At 45.6% G+C, this 22,672-nt stretch overlaps 1 long non-coding RNA gene across 1 annotated transcript in view; it reads left to right on the forward strand.

Moving 5' to 3' along the window:
* The first annotated feature begins 9,861 nt into the window (after positions 1-9,861).
* The window catches only part of LOC146865417 (uncharacterized), a 374,443-nt gene continuing 361,632 nt past the window's right edge, over positions 9,862-22,672 (forward strand). Inside the window, exon 1 of the long non-coding RNA XR_014976633.1 lies at positions 9,862-9,919. This is a non-coding gene — a long non-coding RNA (uncharacterized LOC146865417). The remainder of the gene's footprint in view (positions 9,920-22,672) is intronic.

Consider the following 22,672-nt stretch of genomic DNA (forward strand, 5'->3'; position numbering starts at 1 on the left):
GGAGTCAGCTGTTATTGACAGTCACCACCTGAGGAAAGACCTACTTAGCTGCGGCAAGGGCAGAGCATGGAATGCTGCCCCTCCCTTACCTCCCCCGTCCTCCCGCCTTTCACCATGACATGTAGTGACCTCCGAGCTCCCAATTACCACTTGTTCAAAGCAGGTGGTTATTGTAAGGGGAAAAGGCCTATCATTCAGCACAGATTCAGACTCTTCCGATGGCTTTTTACCCACTAAACATGTGACTCTCATTCCATATAAAATAGCTCATAATGGGGACATGCTTCCATAATGTGCAGCTCCATAGTGCCACCTAGAGTTGATGAAAAATTACAACAAAAGGACAGACAATTATCATTTCTACAGTGCATAGGGGACACTAGCAAACAAAATACTCGTTATTCCGGAGCACTGAACCTTCTCACACCATTCCTTGCTCCTGGTAGCAGCCTTTAAATGCCTGCGAAGCTGTGAGAGTCTGAGAGATAACAGTTGTCCTCCATGAATGATCTGGCACGACTCGACAGGAGATTAAAATGACTCTTGGAAAATTCCCTGCTTGATTGCCGATCGAGCACCCCAGACTCTCCAGATCCCGTAAAAAGCTTCTGCGCCATAGATCTATGCAGAGACTGCTCACACCCAGAGACGGTCAGTATGTTGTGTGGTACCTCATGAGGCCTTTACTTAAACCGCAAGGTGCTTGCTTGTACCTCTGAATAAGGATAGCTTCCTGCTCTGATCTGCAAAACTCGGATTGTGTAATGTTTTCGGTGCTCAAGCTCTGATAGTGAAATGTGTGCTGGGGAAACGTGGGATACTCATGCATCAATTGCAATCTCAATTTGGGTGCAAATTCTCAAATGGGGCTGAAGCAGGGTTACACACGAGCCCGTTGTAATCAGGGCTTGAATGTAAATTACTCACCAAGATGCCAGCAGAGAACCCCGCACCCAAACTTCTGCCGTAGAAAGAGTCAGTGACAGAAATATACACACGCTCCCTTATACACCCCAGAACCCGTCCACTAGGAAAACTACACAATCTGGTCTCTTTCTTTAAGGGTTGAAATTCCTTTTGTCGCATAAATAACAAATACCCACTTAGATTCATCACGTGCATCTATCTAGCAGGAGCTGGAATTGCCTGATGTACTTGGGGCGAAAGGCAAAGGTCGGTGTAACAGTCAAGCTTCAAGAGGTTCAGACATGTTGCAACCTTTTCTAGACTCGAGCCATGACATGCATATTCCCATGATCCTGGTTATGAAACCATGAAAAAGTCACATCACTATTCACTGCTGCTGGTCCCATAAAGAGCTGAAAATGCAAAGCTGACAACGAGAGCTGCGAAAGTATCTTCCAAGCAGAATTTTACATTTGTCAACCAAACATGTATCATGTTCAGTGCAGCAGGCCATTTTTGAAGCTTGGCTGGTAAAGTATTCTAATAACCTGGTGATTACAGTTGTGTAAGAGGTGTTTGCAGAACGGAGACTGGAGCTATTCTAAAACGAAACAGCGGGAGAGAATGTGGCGTTTTTAAAAGTCTTCAGTGGCGGAATGGTTAACATAATTCCTTTCCCTCCTTTCCCTCCCTCCCCTCATACCCCCCGCCAGTGCTGCCTCCCTCGTCCCTTCGGGCACATGGATCACCATTATTTTCATTCTGATAAAATGATAACCATGTTTTTCTTTCCATGCTTCAAGGTTGACATTTATCGGCGCTACAGAAAACAGGCGCATTCTTTCAGATTCCATGCAAAGTAAAAAGGAGTGGGTGGAATGGATGAATATATTGCCCTGGCCAATGTTTATTTAAACAAGAAAAATATAAAGATTAGATTCAATCAAAATGACAGTGTCAAGCAAGCAATATAAATCCTGGCAATCTACACAGGATGCATTCAGCAACGTAAGATTATATCACATGGAAGTCACTCTGAAACTCTCTAGAGCTAGCCGCAGCCCTGAAATAAAGTACAATGACCTCAGTGCACATCTGGTAATTCATTCCAAAGAGCAAAAAAAAACACGGCTGAAAAGGAGGCCTCGGATGCGCCTTCACTTTTCAGCCTCACTGGCCTCTCTCGCTCGGCTCAGTGCGTGACACCCGCTGGGGGCTGACAGGACTTGTTCAATTCACAGATAACGCCCAGAAACAAGGTGAATCTGTACACGGGACACTTTCTTCGTGTAAACCTTGCATTCGTCAAACTATTCATTCATTACGATGAACGAGTCAACAAACGTCAGGTTTACAAGTCTGTTGTCCAATGAGCGCGTGCACCCATCCTCGAGGCGCCAGAACTAGGGACTGCAACATCCCGCCTCCGGTCCTCCCACCTTCGTGCACCAACTCACTGGAATCCTCCCATGTTAGCCCAGCCCAGCCCAGCCCAGCCCAGCACTACAGGATTTCAGAACAAACACTACGAGTCCACCTCTCAAAACGCGAAGGCCACCCAGGTTAAATATTGCCACTGAGAGGCCTTATAAAGCAAAAATGTCAATTTTACATCTATACCTCAAGCTAAAAGACCGTCCCCTGTACACTAAAGTATTGTAGATACTATTACTGTACAGGATTAAGATGTCTGTTAGTCCTCACTTTTGACTGTGTGTCATTCTGTTTATCGTTCTGTGTACCTTGATGTAAACGGGGACAAACGTACAGCATTTATGAACACAATATTACTTGTCGCTTGAAATAAATAAATAATTACCCAGAATAATGCCTGCGTCACCAACCTGTAAACTTTATTACTTCTGTTTAATGACACAAACTTCAAAATATCCACACATCTACTACATGAAAATCAACATCTTTTTCTCCTCCTCACATTTATTGACAGCCAGCCTTATCACCGTAAGGGAACAATCCCATTTACCAAGGGTCTCAACAAATCTAATCTTAATCAAGTTTAACTATCGAATGAACTCTTTTTCCTGGGAGCTTTCAACCTACAACTAGTATGACAAGTCAAAGCAATAAGTCAACTGACTCACTTTAATCTGACATGAAAACAACCTTCATCAGCATTGTCAGAAACCAACTGACAGCAAAGGTCCCATACTCAAAACAAATACAGCAAATTCTATGCTTCTCAGTATAGAAGGAAGGAGCCGTAACTACTGACTTGTCAGGCCAGCACAAAATCAATTTCTAATTAAACATCCGTTTGCCAGACATAAGAAGCAGCCAAAAACACCCGACACTTGAGCTATGGGCATCAACACATATCCCATGGCACCTTTAATAATTATAAACCCCCTTCCGCTATGTATTGAGATGATGACATATCCCCTTTTTTGGCACCTCTACATTGCCCATGGAAGGAACGACTCCTCCCCTGCCTCCTGCACAGAAGAATATATAAGAAAGGTGACAGGGGTTTGCTTTTGAGAGTCACAGTTAAGAAGTAAAACCTAAAAGGAGAAAAAGCTAGGGGTGGGCGTAACTTGGGTAATTTGCTGTAGCACAATTACGTGAAATTACAGCAACATTATGCAGAATAGAGAGCAGCACAACAGCATTAAGCGCTATTTTTGTACCGCCAAAAGCACCCTCACTTCCAAAACGGCCCAGAGGATGCATTTTACACTTAAAATAATTGCGCTATGTGCAACAAAATGCAAACTGCAGCCACTCGCTAAATTAATTGTTCCTATGTTCCTGCAGTAAAATGTTTGTGCCAAATTACCCATAAATATTTCATAAAGGGTGGTGGAGGAGCAATCAAACTGTCACCTGAGTGGCTGAAAAGGACCGAATGATTCAGAGGTAAAGGGCTGGGCGCCAAAACAAAGCTAGAGCTCCAGGAATCCTAATCTGATCAAACTGAACAATCCCCCCCCCACAATCCTTTAAGTATGTATTCTGTATTGTATCACAGACAGTGTATTACAATATTTGACTATACAACACATCCCAACGATTGTTTTTTCCCCCACCAGGGAGCCTTTATTGGCATGGGGACCCACTTTTGTGGCGCCTTTGCTACACCGTTATTTTTAGACTGAGCCTGGGCAGTGCATGTGCTGCTCTGCAGCATGATGTATTGGAGTATAGGATAGAAGTCCCGCCCACTCTCTGCCCATATTTGTCATTGGCTTGTGTCATTGTCCCTCGTAAATGCTGGCTTCTGATTAATAGGCTTGTTAGTCCCTACTCAGTCCCTTCTTAGTCCCTCCCGCCTTGTCTTCATTTGTAACCTCCCATGAGAACTGGCCTTTTACTTCTGTTGTTACACGTTACATCTGTTTTTTAGTGTGTAGCACTATTTTCTTTAACGAGTTTCTCCTAGTGCAGGTGGCATGACATGCTTTCCTTCAAAATTCAGCGAGCCACGCGTGCTTTCACTTTCTTTGAATAGGTCTCGCATTTACAAGAGTTTGAGCTATTGGCATTGTAAGCGACAATGGCTTTTATTTATGTGTTAATTAGCAAAACAGATAAATAAAAGTCATTGTCATTTACAATGCCAATAGCTTAAACTCTCGCAGATGCGAGAACTATTGCATTGCAAATGCTTGTTTGCCTTTCTGATTTCTGAAAAACATGAACTCTTTATTCAGTATGGTGGCACTCCCTTCATATTACAAAATGATCAACAGGCATACGGCCATTTATGACTAAACATCTGTTTCAAATTGATAGTTCCCAATCAAGAGAAGGCACATGTATTTTCTTGATATGTCCCTACATGGAGACATGATTTTATCTGGTTTTATTACATTTGGAGTCCCAATTTTTATGGTTTATTCTGTGCAGCTTTTCGTGTCTTTTCATGCTCGGTTATCCATCGCGGTGTCCTGTTGATTACCGATAAATCAATAAGCGCTGAAATGCCGTAGGCGAATACCCTGCTTAAAATTAGTTATTGAGAGACTTTTAAATATTCAGTCACTTCTGAAATACTTGTCTCTCTGTATTTTAAGAACCTGCTTTTTCTCTTTTTTTCCAGTTTCTTTATACTGGATCACATTTGCACCTCCTTTTCACTTTTTGAGCACTGTGTGTTTGCTCGTCACACCGAGCACTCATTTGTAAATATTCTAATTGTATCCTCTGCTGCATAAAAACCAGAACTAAGATAAAGAACGTCTAGGAAAAACAATTTGTCCATGTCCTCTTGTTATACATTGATTTTATAAACCAATACATCAGTGGGTTTTGTTAAGTATACATGTTTTTCAGAAGGACACCTATACATACGGTCCTTGTTTGATATACAACCCTGTCCAAAGTGGGTCTACGGGTTGCCCCTGTGGTAGATACACCCTGAACTTTCAAAACAGCTTGTACAACCTCTGAATCATTAAAACACATCACTCTAAAGAATTAATAAAACTAACAATATCTAAAAGTCAGAGTAAACATTAAAGTGAGCTTTCACTATTATGACCCAGGAATTAGCAATGATTATTCTACCTGAATTCAGACTGAAATCACACTGGCTCTGAATTTTGTATTCTCCAAAAAGGTCTCAAAGAACACTTACTGATGAAACACATGTACATTAGATGATTACCTTCACTTTCACTAAGAAGTATTCTTTACTGTTACAAACAATAGTACCCCTTCAATGACCTTGTTTCTCACCACTGTTGTACTCTAAGCTCTCCAAACTCTTCTTTCCCTCAGCTTGATAAATAACACAATATATCACACTGACACTGAGGGATTGGCCCGCTCCTCCTGTCATCATCATGCACCCCCTCCTTATTTCCTTTAATCACTCAATATGTGTCAGTTTTCTAGGCTTAACCATCATCTAAACTATTTATCACTACTCTGATCATTACTAGAAGGACATTGAACCCCCTGACCATTTGGTGCACTTGAACTACACATCAATAGTTTTTACTCAATAATGAATGTGAAGGAGCCTATAAGATCTTATTATTGGAATTGATGCATTTCGCATTATATCATAGTTACTTTCAATGGAAGGGAAAGTTTTTTTCCAATGTAACGGAACATCTATGGGCTTTGCGGGAGCTACCGCTTATGCAATAACTGTTTGCATTTTAAAAGCTTCCATCAACAATTGCTGAAAAATGTCTTCCGTTTTCGCAATTTGTTAGATGGAAAAGAATTACAAGTAATCAGGAGGAAGTCATGGAATCCATAAAAAGTTATGCCACAAGATTCACAGAAAGAGGGTATCCCAAAACGTTAATTGAGGAATCTATGAGAAAAGCGAATACAATAGACAGATCTACTCTACTGACACCTAAAGATGTGAATAAACAAGCACCCACTGTTTGCATCCGTAAGTATTCTACACAAGCCAACACCATTAAAAACACTATCAGAAAACATTGGAGAATGATAGGGACTGAACCTGATTTAAGATGTATATCTCATAAAAGAGTGGTCTTTGCTTTTCAACGTTCATGAAACTTAAAGTAACTATTGTTACAAGAGAGTAGAAAAATAAGCTTTAAAGGTATGCAAAAATGTGAAAACTGTACACACTGCAACAACGTAATCACAGGTAATGAGTTTTTGCACCCTCTATATGGCACCAAAATCGTTCTACAGCATTCAAGCACATGTGATACTATGAATGTAATATACGCAATAAAATGCCCTTGTGGAAAAATGTACATGGGCATCACAGAGAGAAAGATTAAAGTAAGGATAACAGAACATAAGAATAATATCCGGCTGAAAAATGAAAAATCTTCTGTAGCCATGCATTGGATGGAAGCAGGACACAACATCTCACAGTTAAGATTCACTGTCTTGGAATCAATGAAAATCCGACCAGACATTGACCCTCATAAACAATTGCTCAGATCAGAGTTTTTTGGGATAAAAAAATGGAACTCTATGTACCCTAATGGAATGAATGACCGTATTGAACTGATATGTTTTTTGTAAAACTTTAATGAGTGGTATCATGTATTTTTATAATCTCTTGGGTATATTGCTTGGTTAAGTAAGTATTAGCAAGATGTATATCCATTCACACACATGTTCATTCTGCACAGGGAGAGCTAATAGGGAGACTGTTAAATATTTGTTTTTTTCACTTCCTTAATGTTGTTATTTGTACTTGATTGCTTTCCCCCTTTTTAGGTCTCGCATATAGAGTTGCAGCGCAACGTGCTGCCATCGCTCTGCGTGGCATGCTGTATGCACTATACCGGGGAAGCTTCATTTAAGCCCCGCCCTCTCTCCGCCCATCTTTTTGATTGGGTTACATCATAAATACATTGTTCTCATTGGTTTTCCCATTGTTAGTCCCTCCTCTTCACGGCCATGTTGTCATTTGTAGACTTCCAAGGCTATCAGCCCCTTTACTGTTATGCTATTTTTTCCTTGTGTTTCCCCCCGCCCCCTCCCACAGACCGTCACTTTTCACCCCTTCACCCCTCTCCCCCTCCCGTTCGTGCCTTTATCGACTCACGCATTTTTGTTTAAAATGCAATAGGGCTCGTGTAAATACGAGTCCTATTGCATTTATAAATGCTTTTTTTCCCTGGGATTGGCTGACTCAATTTGCACTCTATTTTGCCTGACCTGTCCAGCATACATGCACGATACAAACGTTACCCGGAAGCAGAAGCGCAGCTGTAACAGGGTCAATATCGGCAGTAGCAGCACAGTGGCTGTAATTCTAATGCGGGTTCTGCGGTGTGCTTAGCCTGTACACACGGGTATGGGGGAAGGTTTCTTTCCGCTGTCGTCTCCACTCGTTTGTTTTTTAACCAGCTCGATGCACACCAGGCTTTCTTATGCTTTTTTGGGCTTTAGCTGCATGAGCATCGCTGACCCTACGCTTTTATTTATTTATTAACTGCGCCCATAAGCTTCAAAATTGCTTACACTCGCTAGTCTCCTCGGCTGCCTCCACCTCCCCCCAGCTTTTTTTTATTTGAAGGAACTCACCTTTCACCAGTCCGTTGCATGCCATCGGTTAGTGTAATATGGCCAGGATCAAGTGCGTTAAGGTAACCATTTTAGAGCGACTCTGGAGGAGCCGGGTGCAGGTAGGGTTTGAGTGAGCCAAGTGAACCTCTTCCACCATTCGAAAGATAATGAAAAAAAATTGCTCCAGGTTAGTTATCGCCATGGGGCAGACACAGCACCCACTGCCAAGAATGCCACCCGCCAGCTAGGTGCACTCTGGCCCGGCAGCAGCACTTTCAGGGGTGAGGAAGTGCTTTGTCAGAAGATCCTGACAGCTGCGAGACTTCCAGCTCCCGCGGGAGCAGACAGACATAGGCTCTGTTGGTGTCACTGCTCCCCGCCGTGGGAGACAGCAGGTAACCCTACGCCACAGCACAAGCAACTAATCACACATCCTGCTGCCCCAGGTGTCATTCTCCAGGGCACAGCAGATCCCACAGCAATAGAGTAAACTTGCGTCCGTAGTTCACGTTCTGCCACAGGTTAGCTGACCGATTCTTTTACCTCAGCACGCTGCTTGAAACCCCTGCGCATTACATAACCAGTGCGCGCGTGTAAACGTCTAATCCAGTTGAAGCAGAACCCACAGTGATACCCATCCTGTCAAAACCTGTAGTACACAGGTAAGCCTACAACATCACTGCTACTGCCCACATGCCCACATGCACCCGCTGGGTCCATTGTACCAACACTCCACCTTAACAGTTGTGAAATTCCCTTTACCAATCATTGTTATTAGAGACCTTGTTCTAATGAGTGTAGTTGAGCTGCGTAATTGCTACAACTAGACTGCATTGATTTATTAAAGGAAAGCCCAGCATTGGAAATTTGGTGGGCCGGAGACAATTTGGTGCTGCCCACCTAAGTTCATGTGATCATAGACACAATTTCCAGCTCTGGCTTTTGTGTGACACACTGGCGCATTCTGGGTGTTGTAGTCTTGGTTTGCTTTCATTGCCCAAATTACTCCAACAGACCTGAGAGCAATTGATTTGTAGCATAAAAGTCCATGACTGGAAACAGTTTGCCCGTTGACATGGAATAAATTGGCAACACAGCTAACAATTTGACATCAATGACCACGGCATACAGGAACATTGTGTCCTATGACGGCCCTTCTTGCAATCTTCACGTCCTTTTCTTTTCTTCCCGAGTCACCAAAACCTCAGCATCCCACCTTTTCCACTGCTCTACAGTAGGTTTGTCATGTTTTTGTTCTACGCATAAACAATGTATTTTTTGTTATTATTACATTTGGTTTGATTAAAATTAAACCAGGTTAAAGTTATATTTAAACTTGTAAACATAAAGCATATAACAATATCGAAATACAAAGCAAATACGTTTGTCACATTTTTTAAAATTCTGCTAACAATTAGTTTAAGTATGATGTTAGTTGCCTTCTTTTAAAAAAGTCTTTCAAAATGTCTTAAATGATGCAGTTGATGGAAATTTAGTTTAAATATGCGGGAATAGCGGGACTTCAATATAGTGGCAAATTTGCAAAATGCTTAATGAGGGTGAACTGCTGTTCTGTATTTCATGAAAGAGTCCATTTAAGAATCGGTCTGAGTATAACTGAAATCCACAGACAAACAGGCATTAGCAATGCAATAGGTCTCGCATTTAACCGAGTTTAAGCTGTTGGCATTGTAAACAACAATGCGTTTTATCTATGTTTAAAAACACTAAAACATATATAAAAGGCATTGTCATTTAGAATGGCAATAGCTAAAACTGCGTAAATGCGAGACCTGTTGCATTGCAAATGCTTGTTTCTTATGTTATTTCCGAGCTTTATTCATTGGCATTTCAGAAAAACATCCCGTTTTAAAGACTGTTTCTCTTTAAGAATGGTTCCCTAGCAATATCACGTGACCGCGTCAATGACACGTTTCACGCTGATGAGGAAGTACATAGACGCGCGTTTTTGTTAAACTTTCATGGAAGCCCCAGCACGAACCGCAACGGAGAACCAGCAGTCTCGTTTCACATAGTAAGTGCAGGCGGTAAAAGTTATAGAGTCTAAATTGCTCATGTAACCTTTCGTTCTCATCGCTTAGCGGTGAGTAATATGAAAGATCAGGTACAGTCTTGAGACTTTGAAAAGGTACGCCCGTAAAGAGCTTCGCAACGTTACAGCTGGCAGCTCATTAACTTGAAACCAAACGGTTGAACGCGACATAATAATAGGAACATATTAGCTTAAGAGCACACCATTTGATGTGGTTTAAAGCGGAGATTAACATCCACAATAGTTCTTAATTTTTTCACATGAATTTCCAATCTTCACGTTATGAGATTTTTTAACACACTGATATCACTTTATGAGTTATTTTTAACTTCGATCACGTTGACTCCAGACAGCATGGTATAATGAATATGTGAATTCAGTATTATGTGTACATCATGATGTAATGGTATGTAACACTACATTTTAGTTTGTACAGGATCATTAGAATAATGGACTGATATGGCTCTTGTTTTGTATCATTGTAATTTCAGACCCCTGATGAAGGGTCCATGCAGACCCGAAATGCATTGGGTTGTGAAAAAGATTGAGGAAGTATGAATTAATCGCATATGGATTTTTGCCATTTAATGAAAAGAAGAAATTATTCCTTGAAATAAAATTAATGATTTAATCAAGAAAGAAACTGGAAAAATCTGTGTTTATTGAGTATACACTCATTGAAGCCAGAAGAGAAACCTTAAGGTTTCAAAATAAAAAGTGCACACATCCACCAGGGACTGGTGCACCTGACCTGACACATACTCTTAGCCCATTTATTGTCAGTGAGAGCTCTGTCTTTTTTGCTACATATGTGGCTGTACTGGCTATGCAAACGGGTCTGGAAACCACAAAATATAATGAGAGATCAATTTGCCTTTTGGCTCCCAACAAGGGGAGCAAGCAGGGTGATTGGCACTTGGATGAATGAGTGGTGGAAGTATTCATTCAGTAGGGTATCAAAAAGTATAAATCAGGTGTGTAAGATGAGAAGCATCACGAGGGTCACTGGTGCTTTGAGTTCTAGATGAATCAAAAAAATCTGAATCTGAATGTATTTATGTAAAAAACGTGACAATAGACTTTTTGCTGTGAACCTAATATCAGTCTACTGACCATAAGCTTTGGAAATACCTCCAAAACGTTAGATTGGTTAAATAACCTTAATGTCCTATTTTATGCAAATGTCTACTTCCCACCTCGGGTCATCAAAATCCCAAATTTCTAATTGACGGTTTACAGAAGAATTCTCCGCCCACTTCACTGAAAACACTAAGAGGGACACACAAGAACACTGGTACTTCCTGGCTTGATTACACAGTAGCTATTGGACTCGGGCTTCAAAAGAGGGAATAGAAGAACTAAAAAGGAATGCATATCAAGCTTCCACTCTGTGGCTTAATTAATGGATATCAACAATGTTATCCCTCTGTATCGTTAAAAAAGTTTAGGAAGCTTAATTCCCAGATCATCTGGAGAACATGTTGCCCCATTACACACCTGCATAGGAACTGTCAAATAACACCAGAGAATATGTAAAGCTTCAATCAAACAAAAGAAACACAGAGCAAATCTATCTGGTTACTTGCCCTTTGGCAAAAGAGAGTGATATCAAACCTTCTATCATTCAAGAAAAACCCTAAAATGCGGCTTTAAAAGGTGAGCTTCCCGGCATGATGAAATACCAGTTGGAATGAAGGTCCGAATGTTGGTTATGTAACAGCCATCTCAGCTAAAATGTGTGCTGTAGAATGCAGCACGCATTGAAAGAGGAAAGAAATGAGGAGAAATGAAAACATTTCTCCTCGTTGCGTAACATACTGATAGAATTGAAATGTAGTTTTAATATTTCACATGTTTTACTCTACAATATGTTAGCATTCATATGGCTAATACATTATATTTTCATAGTGAGTGTAAGACGTAATCAGTTGATACAGCTGTCACGTCAGTTAGGTTAACATCTGTGCCGCCATTTTAGTTAGAAGGACGCCATATTCTGAACTAAACTGTTACTTGCATACTCTAAACTGTATTGTGCTCATTTATGATAAATGGTCCTTGGTAAGTTTTGTTTCTTCAATGCCCATGTTAGCTCGTTAGCGCATGCTTTTTCTCTTAGACCAAGGCCTTCTCCCACCTGTCTAGAGGGGAGGATAGGCCAGACAGCCTTAAAGAGTAGATAGCTTGTACCAGGCTGCTGAATCGAGATTTATGTTCTGTACCCCCATTGTATTACGACACCTACCAGTGTTTTTCCATGGTAGGCAGGTCTTTGTGGACTCCGCAACATACATAATGTAACTTTATGCTTGTTAAGGTCATTCCCTCATCAGCCATCATAGGAGGCTGGTCTGATTGGACTCCACTGCAGTGTATTCTGTGAATAAACTAGTTTGCTTGTATTCTGTACTGCGTTATCGACTCTTCATTCTTGGAGGGCTAAAGGAGGTTGAGAGTGACCCAGGTGATCTCAATCGGTCACTTCCCTCAATACTGACGCATTTCCAGGTGCACGATTCCACGTAAATCTGGAAATGTGTCTGGTTCCATGGGTGTTGCATGGGAACACCCACAGCAAACCCATGGAACACCCCTTTCACACAAAGTGTTGCGTTGAAAGGGGCTGCATATACAAGGACAGGAAAAGTCACGCAGGGTAGCTTTTCCTGTCCTTGTAAATATGGGGCAGAAAACTGCGCTGCCAGTGCGTCACAAAAAGTGACGTACTGGCAGCACAAGAGGCTTGTAAATCTGCCCCTTAATATTTATGTCAGGCAGCGTTTGATGGTCATAGATTTCTCCCAGCTTGTCCATTCATGGATTAACACTCATCTGTTGCAATGTGTTCTCAATGCGAGTTGTAGAAGTATGTAAAACATACAAATAAATACAAAAAACAAATACATACATACATCAAATAATGGTAGACAACATCATTTAAACTTTAGCGTTGAATTTGGAGACGTGGAACGATGAGCGTTTAAACCGAAGACTATTACATATTCCAACTGAATTAAGACTTTGACAAAAAGGCATAAAGATGCAATTAATGGTTATGCCTGTTTTGTGAACATATTGTGCTCTTAGCATAATTGTTCATTGCAAAATAAAGTGTTAGGACCATGCAGACAAGAGCAATTACTGCTCATCTTGTAATTACCCTTGTTGTGATGTGCAAACTAATTTGCGCCCCTTCAGCGCTATTCACCAGCTTCTAGTGTGCAGACCATGAGTAACTAAAACTCCCCTAAGGTTTAAGAGCTAGAAACAGGCTTGATGGTAATTGCAAACTCACAGTGCTCTCCCACCAGCCCTTTGCCTGACCCATCTTTGATCATTTATTAACTATTTGTATTAAATGATACAGAAGCATATTTCACTGTACGCACAGATCCCTTCCATAAAATGGACTTTGAATGTATAATTAAGACTGTACAAACATATTTACTACATCTGCCATTAAAACACCTACCAACCCTAATCAGAACTATTGTAGGCTCCAACCTGTAATGTGACCATGTTCTTTGCACTGGCCTTCGTCACAAGTAGTGAACGGACCACAAAAATTACATAAACTCTTAAGTAATTCTTCATATGAACTACTCCCCTTTAAAGCAGTCATTCTTTCTTTATTGCCCCAAAACAACACAGTGCTTTTGATCTAAGTGTGTTCATATTGAAAAAAACTGGGGCTCCATCATGAAGAACTAGAGTCTTCACAAAAAAATGACTTGTATAACTTTGTTTGGACACATGCAGCCATGTTTCTATCTTTGATACACCTAATCATGCGCACAGGCCTCCTCTTGTGATAAGTGCACAGCCGCACATTACATTTTTCATGAGTAGTGTTCATTTTATGAAGTTATCCATAAGAATGTGACAAAATCATCTGCCAAATTCTCAGGCAGGTTTCTGATAAACATGGCTCAAATTGGGTGTGCGCATGGTGCAAATGAACTGTTTCTGCACCAATAATTGGTGGATAGCATGTGCTATTACTGTTTTACCCCCCACCCTCCCTAATTGGAGGTGGGAAAAGAAGAACTGGGTGCAATCTGATCACTCAGTAAATACCGAACCACACATAATTTGTATTTATTGAATGTGAATTTGTGTGTGGGAGGCGAAGAAACGTATGGGTCCCTTGTGATCAGGGTTTTAATTCACCAAAAAACCAGCACTAGCAGTCAAAACCCCAGTACCAAGAGCCAGGAAGCAGGGCAGGTACAAGGACGCAGGAGCCAAGGATCATGGTAGCAGGACCTTGGACCCAGGACTCCAATAGCAGGACCTGGGACACAGAGAGTAGGCCAGGGTAGCAGAGTCCAGACCTGAGGTTGCAGCAGAGCATCCAACACATGAAAAAGTTAGAAGAACCCAGCACACATGACATAGCCAGCAGGACAGAAGATCCAGTTAAGGGGACCCAGGAAGACAGTAACAGATGCATGAAACAGGACACAGGGCATGGAAAGCAGGACCCAGGTGGCAGGGCCTAAGACCCAAGTAGCAGGACCCAGGATGCAGATAGAAGACCCAGGGATGGAGGATTGAGGTGGAAAGGCCTGAGTTGCAGGACAGAGAACCCATGATCAAGTAGCAGCACACAGGTCATACAGCCTAGATAGAATGCCACAGGTAGGAGAATCCATGTCTGAAGTAGCATGGCCCAGGTAGCAGGATCCAGGTAGCAGGACCCAGCACTTAGACAGCATTACCCACTTAGCAGGACCCAGCTAAAAGAATGCAAGATACTAAACTCATGTAGCAATAAAGAAGACTCTGGACCCAGGCAGCAGGACACAAGTATCAGGATCTGTATAGCAGGCCCATGAGCCTGAAGCCAGGAGCCGGGACTCTGGGAGCAGGATTCCAAGAGTAGAACTAAGGAGTCAAGGAGCAGGACAAGGAGCAGGACCGAGGCAGAAGGACCCAAGATCCAGATAATAAAACCTAAGTCCCAGGTCTCAGGCAGCAGAACACAGGACAAAGATAGCTGATGCCAGGTAACAGGGCTGAGGACTAAGCATGGGCGGTATACTCCACTCTGCTGGTGGAGGTTGCGTAGTTTTGCCACTTCGTCGCTCCACATGGAGAGCGGAGTTCAGCCAACTCCCCTTACCGTCAGTGGAGCGGAGTGTTTTAGGCTTGAAAGTCCGAAAGTGCAGTTGACAAAATGTATAGAGGGAAGGACATACAACTTGCAAAGAGTCTGTACTTGAAATAAAACATTCTATACAACAGCAGAAACTGAGGGGTGTCCCCACCCGACCGCCCACAACCACAACACACTTTTCTAGGACGCTTACCATTTGCTCGGAATGTATGTTTTTGAAGTTCCCCAACGCTGTCGTCCAGGCATGTGCAGCCACCCTCTTAATACATTTCAATCAGCGTAAATAGACAGAAATCCCCTGAGTGTATCACATGGGACATGCTGCTCCAAGCTCACTAGCTCAGCAAGAAAGTTAACCTAGCGTGCCGCACTTGACCTTCATTTTATTATGGGGCACCAGACGGAAGTGAGGAGATCGTGGCAAGGCACCGTGAATGAAGCAGGAAGCAGACAAGCAGTGTGCTTCACGTCCTCCTGTGCTGAGCAGGAGGGAATGTCTAGAGCCCTCAAGTGCCATTGCCAACAAAGGGAGCCGACACCTAGATCACAATGAGGGTCACAGTCACCATGTGCAGGAGCAATGCAGAAGGCTGCAAGGTGAGTGAAAGGCAAAGCGGAACTCTGCGCAATTCCACTGAGTTTTATTTTCAACTACACATAGTCCAACTCCGTTATCTCCGCCCACCCATACTAAGGACATGTGTAACAGTAACCAGTTATCAGGTCCTATTCCCTGTATGGCAGGACCCCAGGCACAAGACCCAGGTGGTAGGCTCAAGGACCCTGATAGCACAACATGTGGAACATGATAACCCAGCACACAGGTATCAGGATCCAGGTAGCAGGACCTAGGTGGCAAGACCTAGGACTCAGCTATCAGAACACAGGACACAGATAGCAGGACCCATCACACAAATAGCAGCATTCAGGATGCATGATCCAAGGCCCAGGTAGCAGGAAACACAAGCCAGATAAAATGATTCCGGTGGCAGGACCCAGTATCTAGCTAGCGACACCCGAGGGTCGATGTACCATGATGCAGGATTTTGGACCAAGGCAGGCAGACACAGAACCCAGGACTCGTATAGCAGGACAAAAAAAAGCAGAAAAGTAGGACTCAGGTCAAAGATAGCAAGACAAAGGTAGACCCAGAACTCAGGACACAGGAAGCAGGACTGCAAGAACAATTCTCAGGGCCCAAGGAGCAGGATACACAACCAAAATCTGAGGACAGTAGGGCTTAGTACACTGGACACTAGAAGGACTGAGTAGCAGGAATCAGGACCCAGAACCAAAATAGCAGTAACCTGGGGGCAAGGCTCAGGAGTCAAGAGTCAGAACCCAGGACCCAGGTAGCAGGCATGAGGCTCAAACAATACCCAAAAGCCACTCTAGTAAGAGGTGTACAAGAGTAAAGACTGGGAGGCATATTCTCAAGGAGCTATCGCCAAGTCAATGGCACTTTATCGCAGCCAAAGTCACAATAAATTTATCACCCCATTCACAAGCTGGTGCTAACAGCCCATATCACCAGTTTACCCGAGATAGCAGCCGCAAAAAGCATCGCCACAGATGACCCCGGCAACTATCGCTAATGAGTTGCAGAGTAGACGTTCCCGAGCAAAAAGCCCCAACAACACCACTCCGCAACATTCTCAACGACCAGACAGATCAGCGATAAGATCACAAAACAGGCGATAGCTGCAGAAAATGAACACCTGCTCCGACCTGGTGCCAAGTCAGACGATAACCTGCAACAGAAAAGGGAGCCCAGAGCACAGCCACACCTGAAGACCAACAGACGCCATGGAGCCACTGATCATGCAGCTCGGAGCCCCAACAGGGACACAACACCCACCGCCACCACACCCAGGACAGCCAACCCCCCGGATCATACCCCCGGATCATACCCCCAGACCATCACAGAGGCAGTGTGGACAAAGACAGCGGACCCCCAGGAAATGCACCAGCCTCACAGACCCAACACCTGACAATGACATTGCCCACCACAGGCTCAAAAGGACAACCATCCTACGCATCCTGACCACCATTGCCCACAGGCCGACGGTACCAACACAGCGGACAACCAACATCCCTCTGCAGACAAAGCTGCTGGCTGTGCTGCACCTGTTGGCCTCTGGGACCTTCCAACCAACAGCTGCCAGAGTCGGAGGAGTCTCACAGCCAGCCCTATCAAAGTTCCTCACACCTGTCTTGGATGCCATCATCAGCTTGGTAACACACTACCTATCCTTCCCCCACACTGTGCAGGAACAGCTGGAGACAAAGCAAGGCGTCAAAGCCATAGCTGGCTTCCCTCACATGTCAGGGGGCAATTGAATGCACACATGTTCTACTTGTGCCCCCTGGTGACACTGCACACAATATCCGCTACCGAAAGCACATGCATACCATCACTGTGCAGGCAACAGTGGACCACCTGGGAATCTCCACCAACGTCGATGCCAACCACCCATTCCAAGTGCATGAGTCCTACATCTTCTGACAGCCCATCATCACCCAGCGTTTCCTGGCTGGCACCTACAGAAATGCGCTGCTCGTTGGCAAGTACTAAATGAACAAACCACACACCTCAACTCCACAACCATGCCACTCACAACTCTGGGAATGCACACGTCACAAACTCACATACAACATGCCAAACAACTCACTTTGGCAACCTGGGCCAGCCATGCACAGAAGCCATCAACTGCATGGCACCTCAGCCACACGATAGCAGATTGTGGGAAGAGGTGGGGACCAGGCATGTGAGAAGGAGGCAACTGACCGATGAATGACAATGTACACAATGCCAAGTGTGGCGTTGAAGCGTTGAAGCGATGGCCAGACTGCAGTATGCAGACCACACAAATATCCATGTTGACATACACCGCTGGTGTATGGAGTGCAGTGGACAGTGGACGCAATCATGTCACCCCAGCCAGTGGGGAAGATCCCGCAAATGTAGCTTATTACATCCCCCCTGTAAGCGTGAGCGGAGTGGGCTGGCCCGGCGTATACCGGGCATGTGTAGGGGTGTGAATAAAAAGCACGTAGCTCTGGGCGTGGTCCTCTTCCAGAATACCCAACGACTCTGCCAGGCCGGCGCCCCTCACCCACCACGAGGCTGACACCGTTGCCGTGAGCTATGTTGCCTGCGTTCCTGTGCACCTGCTGCTTCCCGGGCCGCAGGGCCCTGTACCAGTCCTGCAAGGCCCGGCGCACCCAGGCCTCAATGCACACCTGCCAACACCGCCGTGTGTCGATGAGGGCCCACCACGTGGCCAGTGCAAGCTCCAAGCCCAAGTGCCGCGAACCTGGAAGCCTCCTCAGACCATCACAGCCTCGGCGACACCAGCCCGCTGTACTCCCTTCTCATTGATGTACTCCACCTGCATGCACAGCGGAAAAGTAGGTCACACATTTGGAACTGAGTCTTGATTACACTATGGCAAAGAACATCAATTATGGCAGATTTAATCTCACTATACTCCCTTCGATGTGGTGCCACCAAGTCTGTGCATAGCATTCCATCCACAGGTGTCCGTGGACCCACGCAGACTACTGCCCTCGCGCCATGCTGCGTTCAAGTTGTTCGCACATGTGGGACTGAGTCTTGATTTGTCAATGGCAGAGTACATATCATTGCACGCAAGGAGAGGTGTAAGAGGATGATGCGCTTCAGTCCAGAGGGGAAAAGGATCATCGTTACGGAGGTGATCGTACACTACCGACAACTGCCCTGGTGTCACTAACTCTGTGCATCGCAAGACAAAGACAAATGGCTGTGGGCCTTTGCTGACCGCTGCCTCCGGCCTACGCTGTGGGTGAGAAGGTCAGACATTTGGGACTGAGTCTTGATCATACATTGTCCGAGTACGCACATTAATGCAGAGTTTACTTCACTGTACTCCCTTCGATGTGGTGACACCAAGTATGTGCCTGGCATCCCAACCAAACGTGTCTGTGGGCCCTTGATGGTTACGCTGTCTGCCTACATTGTGGTCCAGCAGGCCTCACGCCAATCCAATCCAGTCCGTACCAGGCAGGACACGTCATCGGCGCTGACTAAACACCCGCTCGGCTCTGGTGCTTTTGCCTCCATCAACCACAAGTCACCCCCAAATGTCATGTTAACGTCGTGTGTTAGAGTTCCAGGAGGAGCTCACTGAACCTCGTCTGGCCCGCGCTTATCGCTGCCTCAGGCCTACACTGCGGTTGAGTAGGTCACACTAGTCGAATTCAGTCTTGATTTATTAATGGCTGACTTGATGTCATTGTACAGGCCTCAACACAGACTGCATCCCCTTTCAGACCCGGTGCCACTAAGTTTGTCCTCCGAGACCCATGGACACTTTCTGGTTGAACTTTGGTGGCGACTGAGTCCACGGTGGGGTTGTAATCGGCATCATGTTGGTGATACTGACTTTGTGGCTAAAATGATGCCGTGGAATTCCACTCCTCCATTTGCTGCTTCCGGACGGCTTCCACCCTCTGCATCATGCCCTGGAGGACACCTTCCACTGTCCCCCGCAACCCTCTGCCACATACACCTCGAACATTGATGAGGACCCGCTCACCTTGCGCGGCCCATCTGATCACCGCAAGTCACCGTCCCGTGGCGGGGTGCCTGTGCCGGCCGCAGTGCATCCGGGGCCACTAACTCTGTCCTGGTTAGGTCCGGGACCCCTTCTTCTGAGATATTGGATGGCCTCTGAGGCGATGACCTTGGGGTCATCAACGCCATGTGTCTGTAGCCCTGCGCTGTCCGCTGCCTCCGGCCTCAATTGCGGCTCACCAGGGCTCACACATCAAATCGAGTCCTGACCGGCCCTGACGTTGCATCTCCGCAGGAGGCACATGCCACCACCGCAGGACAAACTCCAACCGCCAACTGCCAGTGTCGAAACAGTCGTATTGGCAGACTGACTGAGTTGCTCGCACCTGTCGTGGATGCCATCTTCTGCCTGATCCCCTGCTCAGCACTCCAGGTGCCACTGATGCAGTGCACCGCAACCCATGGACCGTTACTGATTGAGTATTGTACTGTGGAGAGGTTGCGCAGCAATGTCACCCCAGGCAGTGTGGGAGACCTGGGACGTTGATGAGGAAGTTGGTGCAGGTCTAACACGCCCCACTGCATCTGCATCAGGAATAACCTGAAGGGACACAATCCTAGACATTTTCTTCACATGAGCGCGCTCATCTCTAGTTCCCCATCCTCAGTGCACTGCAACTCACGGACACTTCCGTTTGTATGTTGGGTGACCTCTGTACTTGCTCCGGCTCCACCCATGTTGCTCAGCAGTTGACTCTGTTATGCAGGTGCTTTCTGTTTTCATTGCACTGGTGTCCACTGTTCAAGTTTTTGCCAGCACCAAGCCCTCCGTGCGGGCTGGCTTATACACACCCCACACACATCCAGCACAGGCGTCACTGTAAATGTGGCCCTGCCAATAAAGGGGCCAGGCGCACGTGCCCATAGCCAGTTCAACCTGATATCTGCGTGTGTCCCTGTCGTCTTGTTGTATGCACGAGGGCCCTGGGCCTATGACCTTACATTGTGCTGTGTACAGCGGACGCAGACATGTCACCGCAGGCAGCGGGTTAGAGCTTGGACATGTAGCTTTGCCATCACCCACTCAATTCGTAAGGGCAGTGGACTGGGCCGTCGTACGCAGAGCCAACGTGGGTGTGTGACTGATATGTGTGTGCCCCTGGGCGTTGTTCTGTACTGGGAATGTGCATCTGCATGTGTCTCTATGGCAGTGTGTGTCTCCTTTGTGGGGTGTAGGTGGTCCCTGAAGGGTAATCGACACCCACGTATGTGATCTAGTTCACCTTTCATGGGTCCGGACCACACCTGCACCTGTTCCGCCACCTCCCTTTGGCATTCTGACACCTGGCATTGGGGTGCCATGTGTGGGTCGGTGAAATTTCGTGAGCCTGTCGTGCTTGCGGGTGCTTCATGCTGTGTGCTGTGTTGCAGGGGCTGGGCTCTCCTCTAAGTAGCTTGGCTGCCCTGGTTCTGGTGGGGGTTGTGTGGGATGTCCATGGGCTGTTGTAGGGTGTCGGTTTCAAAGGTGTGGTGGTCCTCTCTGGCATCACTGATGTGTGGTCTTCTGTGCTCTGCTGGAGGTGTTGTGTGTCCCTCTGCAATGTGGAGGGGAGATGCATGTTGACATTGGGTTAACATGTGTGTTGGCGCATTATTCTTGTTTACATGCAGACTGTATGACAATGTATGTTGTGACTGTTTTGGAGGTGCAGGATTTAGATGCGGGACAGTGTACATTTGGTCTACATGACGGATGTGAGGTTTTACGCGTACATTTCCATTTCCCAATTTCCAGCTCTGTCAGATGCACTGGGCCTGTTTCTGCACATGTGCGGAGCCAGTTGTGTCCTCTGTTCTGCAGTGTCAAGGTTGCACATTGTACCACATTGTCGTCAATGTGGATGTGCTGTTATTGCTGTGTGCCACGGGAATGCGGGACATGATCCAGGGTCACTGTGGGTGTGCAATGTGCTACACATAGTTGTGCATCTGTGCCATTGAGCCCATCTCCCCCGTCCCCCCAGTCCCTGGTCTTTACTCACCCTGTTGATGTTGTGTCAGGTCCTCCCGAGCTGTGTCCCCACTCCCGACTCCTTGCACCATCTCCGCACTGTTGACTGTGGCCTCGGTTTCCTCCAGCTCTTCCAGTGGCGCAGGACTCCCACCTGCTGTCGCCGTTGCGGCCTTCCTGTTGGCAGCGGCTTTGTGCCTGGTTTAGATTTTCACATCATGCCAGGGCCTCTTGGCCTCCTCCATATGACCTGCTCGACACTTTGACTGCATTCCAGGTGGTCTAATTGGGGGTCAGTTGATGGTTGTGTTCTGTCACCTCCGTGACTCTGGTCTGGTTTTGCTGCGGACTGCACTCCGTCTTCCTCTCCCTCTTCTCCTTGGCCTTCCCAGAGCATGTTGTTCCTCGCTAGTGGTCTTTGGGGATTGTGGGGTTCGCGTTGGCCTCTACGCTCGGTCAGGGTGCATCCATGTTGCTACGCACTTTGGATTGTTTCTGATTTGTTGTTTTTGTCGCTTTTATAGTGCATTTTCATGCCAGACGCGTGGGATTTGCAGGCCTGCTGCTGGTTTTCGCAGCTTTTTGTATCGCGATTGGCCTCATCGCAGCTTTTTTGGCGTTTGTATTTCGCATTTTTGTGGCATGGCGTTGATTTTATCGCGCCCATTTGATGCTTTGTCTGGTGACTATCGCATGGTACCACTGTGTTGTGAATACTTTGTTAACACGGAATAATTTTCCCGCGATAGGCTGCGATGTTGAGAGTTGCGTTAAGCTACTCTTGCGGTAGTTATCACACGTTCTTGAGAATATGCCCCTCAATGTATCAATGGCACAGTGCCTTTATCTTGGTAGATCCAACTGAATCACCGTGAGAATGGTCCTGTCCTGATGTCCTATACAAAGTTTATAAAGCTCCAGAACTTGAGTCACCAAAGTATAAACATTGTTCACTCAGAATTTGTAGATACCTCTTCAAAGTCCCTACAGGAGTCTCCAACCGGTTGATCGCCAGATACTGGTAGCTCACCCCCACCCCACTTTGAG

This window comes from Triturus cristatus, chromosome 2_1 (genome assembly GCF_964204655.1).
Source record: "Triturus cristatus chromosome 2_1, aTriCri1.1, whole genome shotgun sequence".
NCBI lineage: Eukaryota > Metazoa > Chordata > Amphibia > Caudata > Salamandridae > Triturus > Triturus cristatus.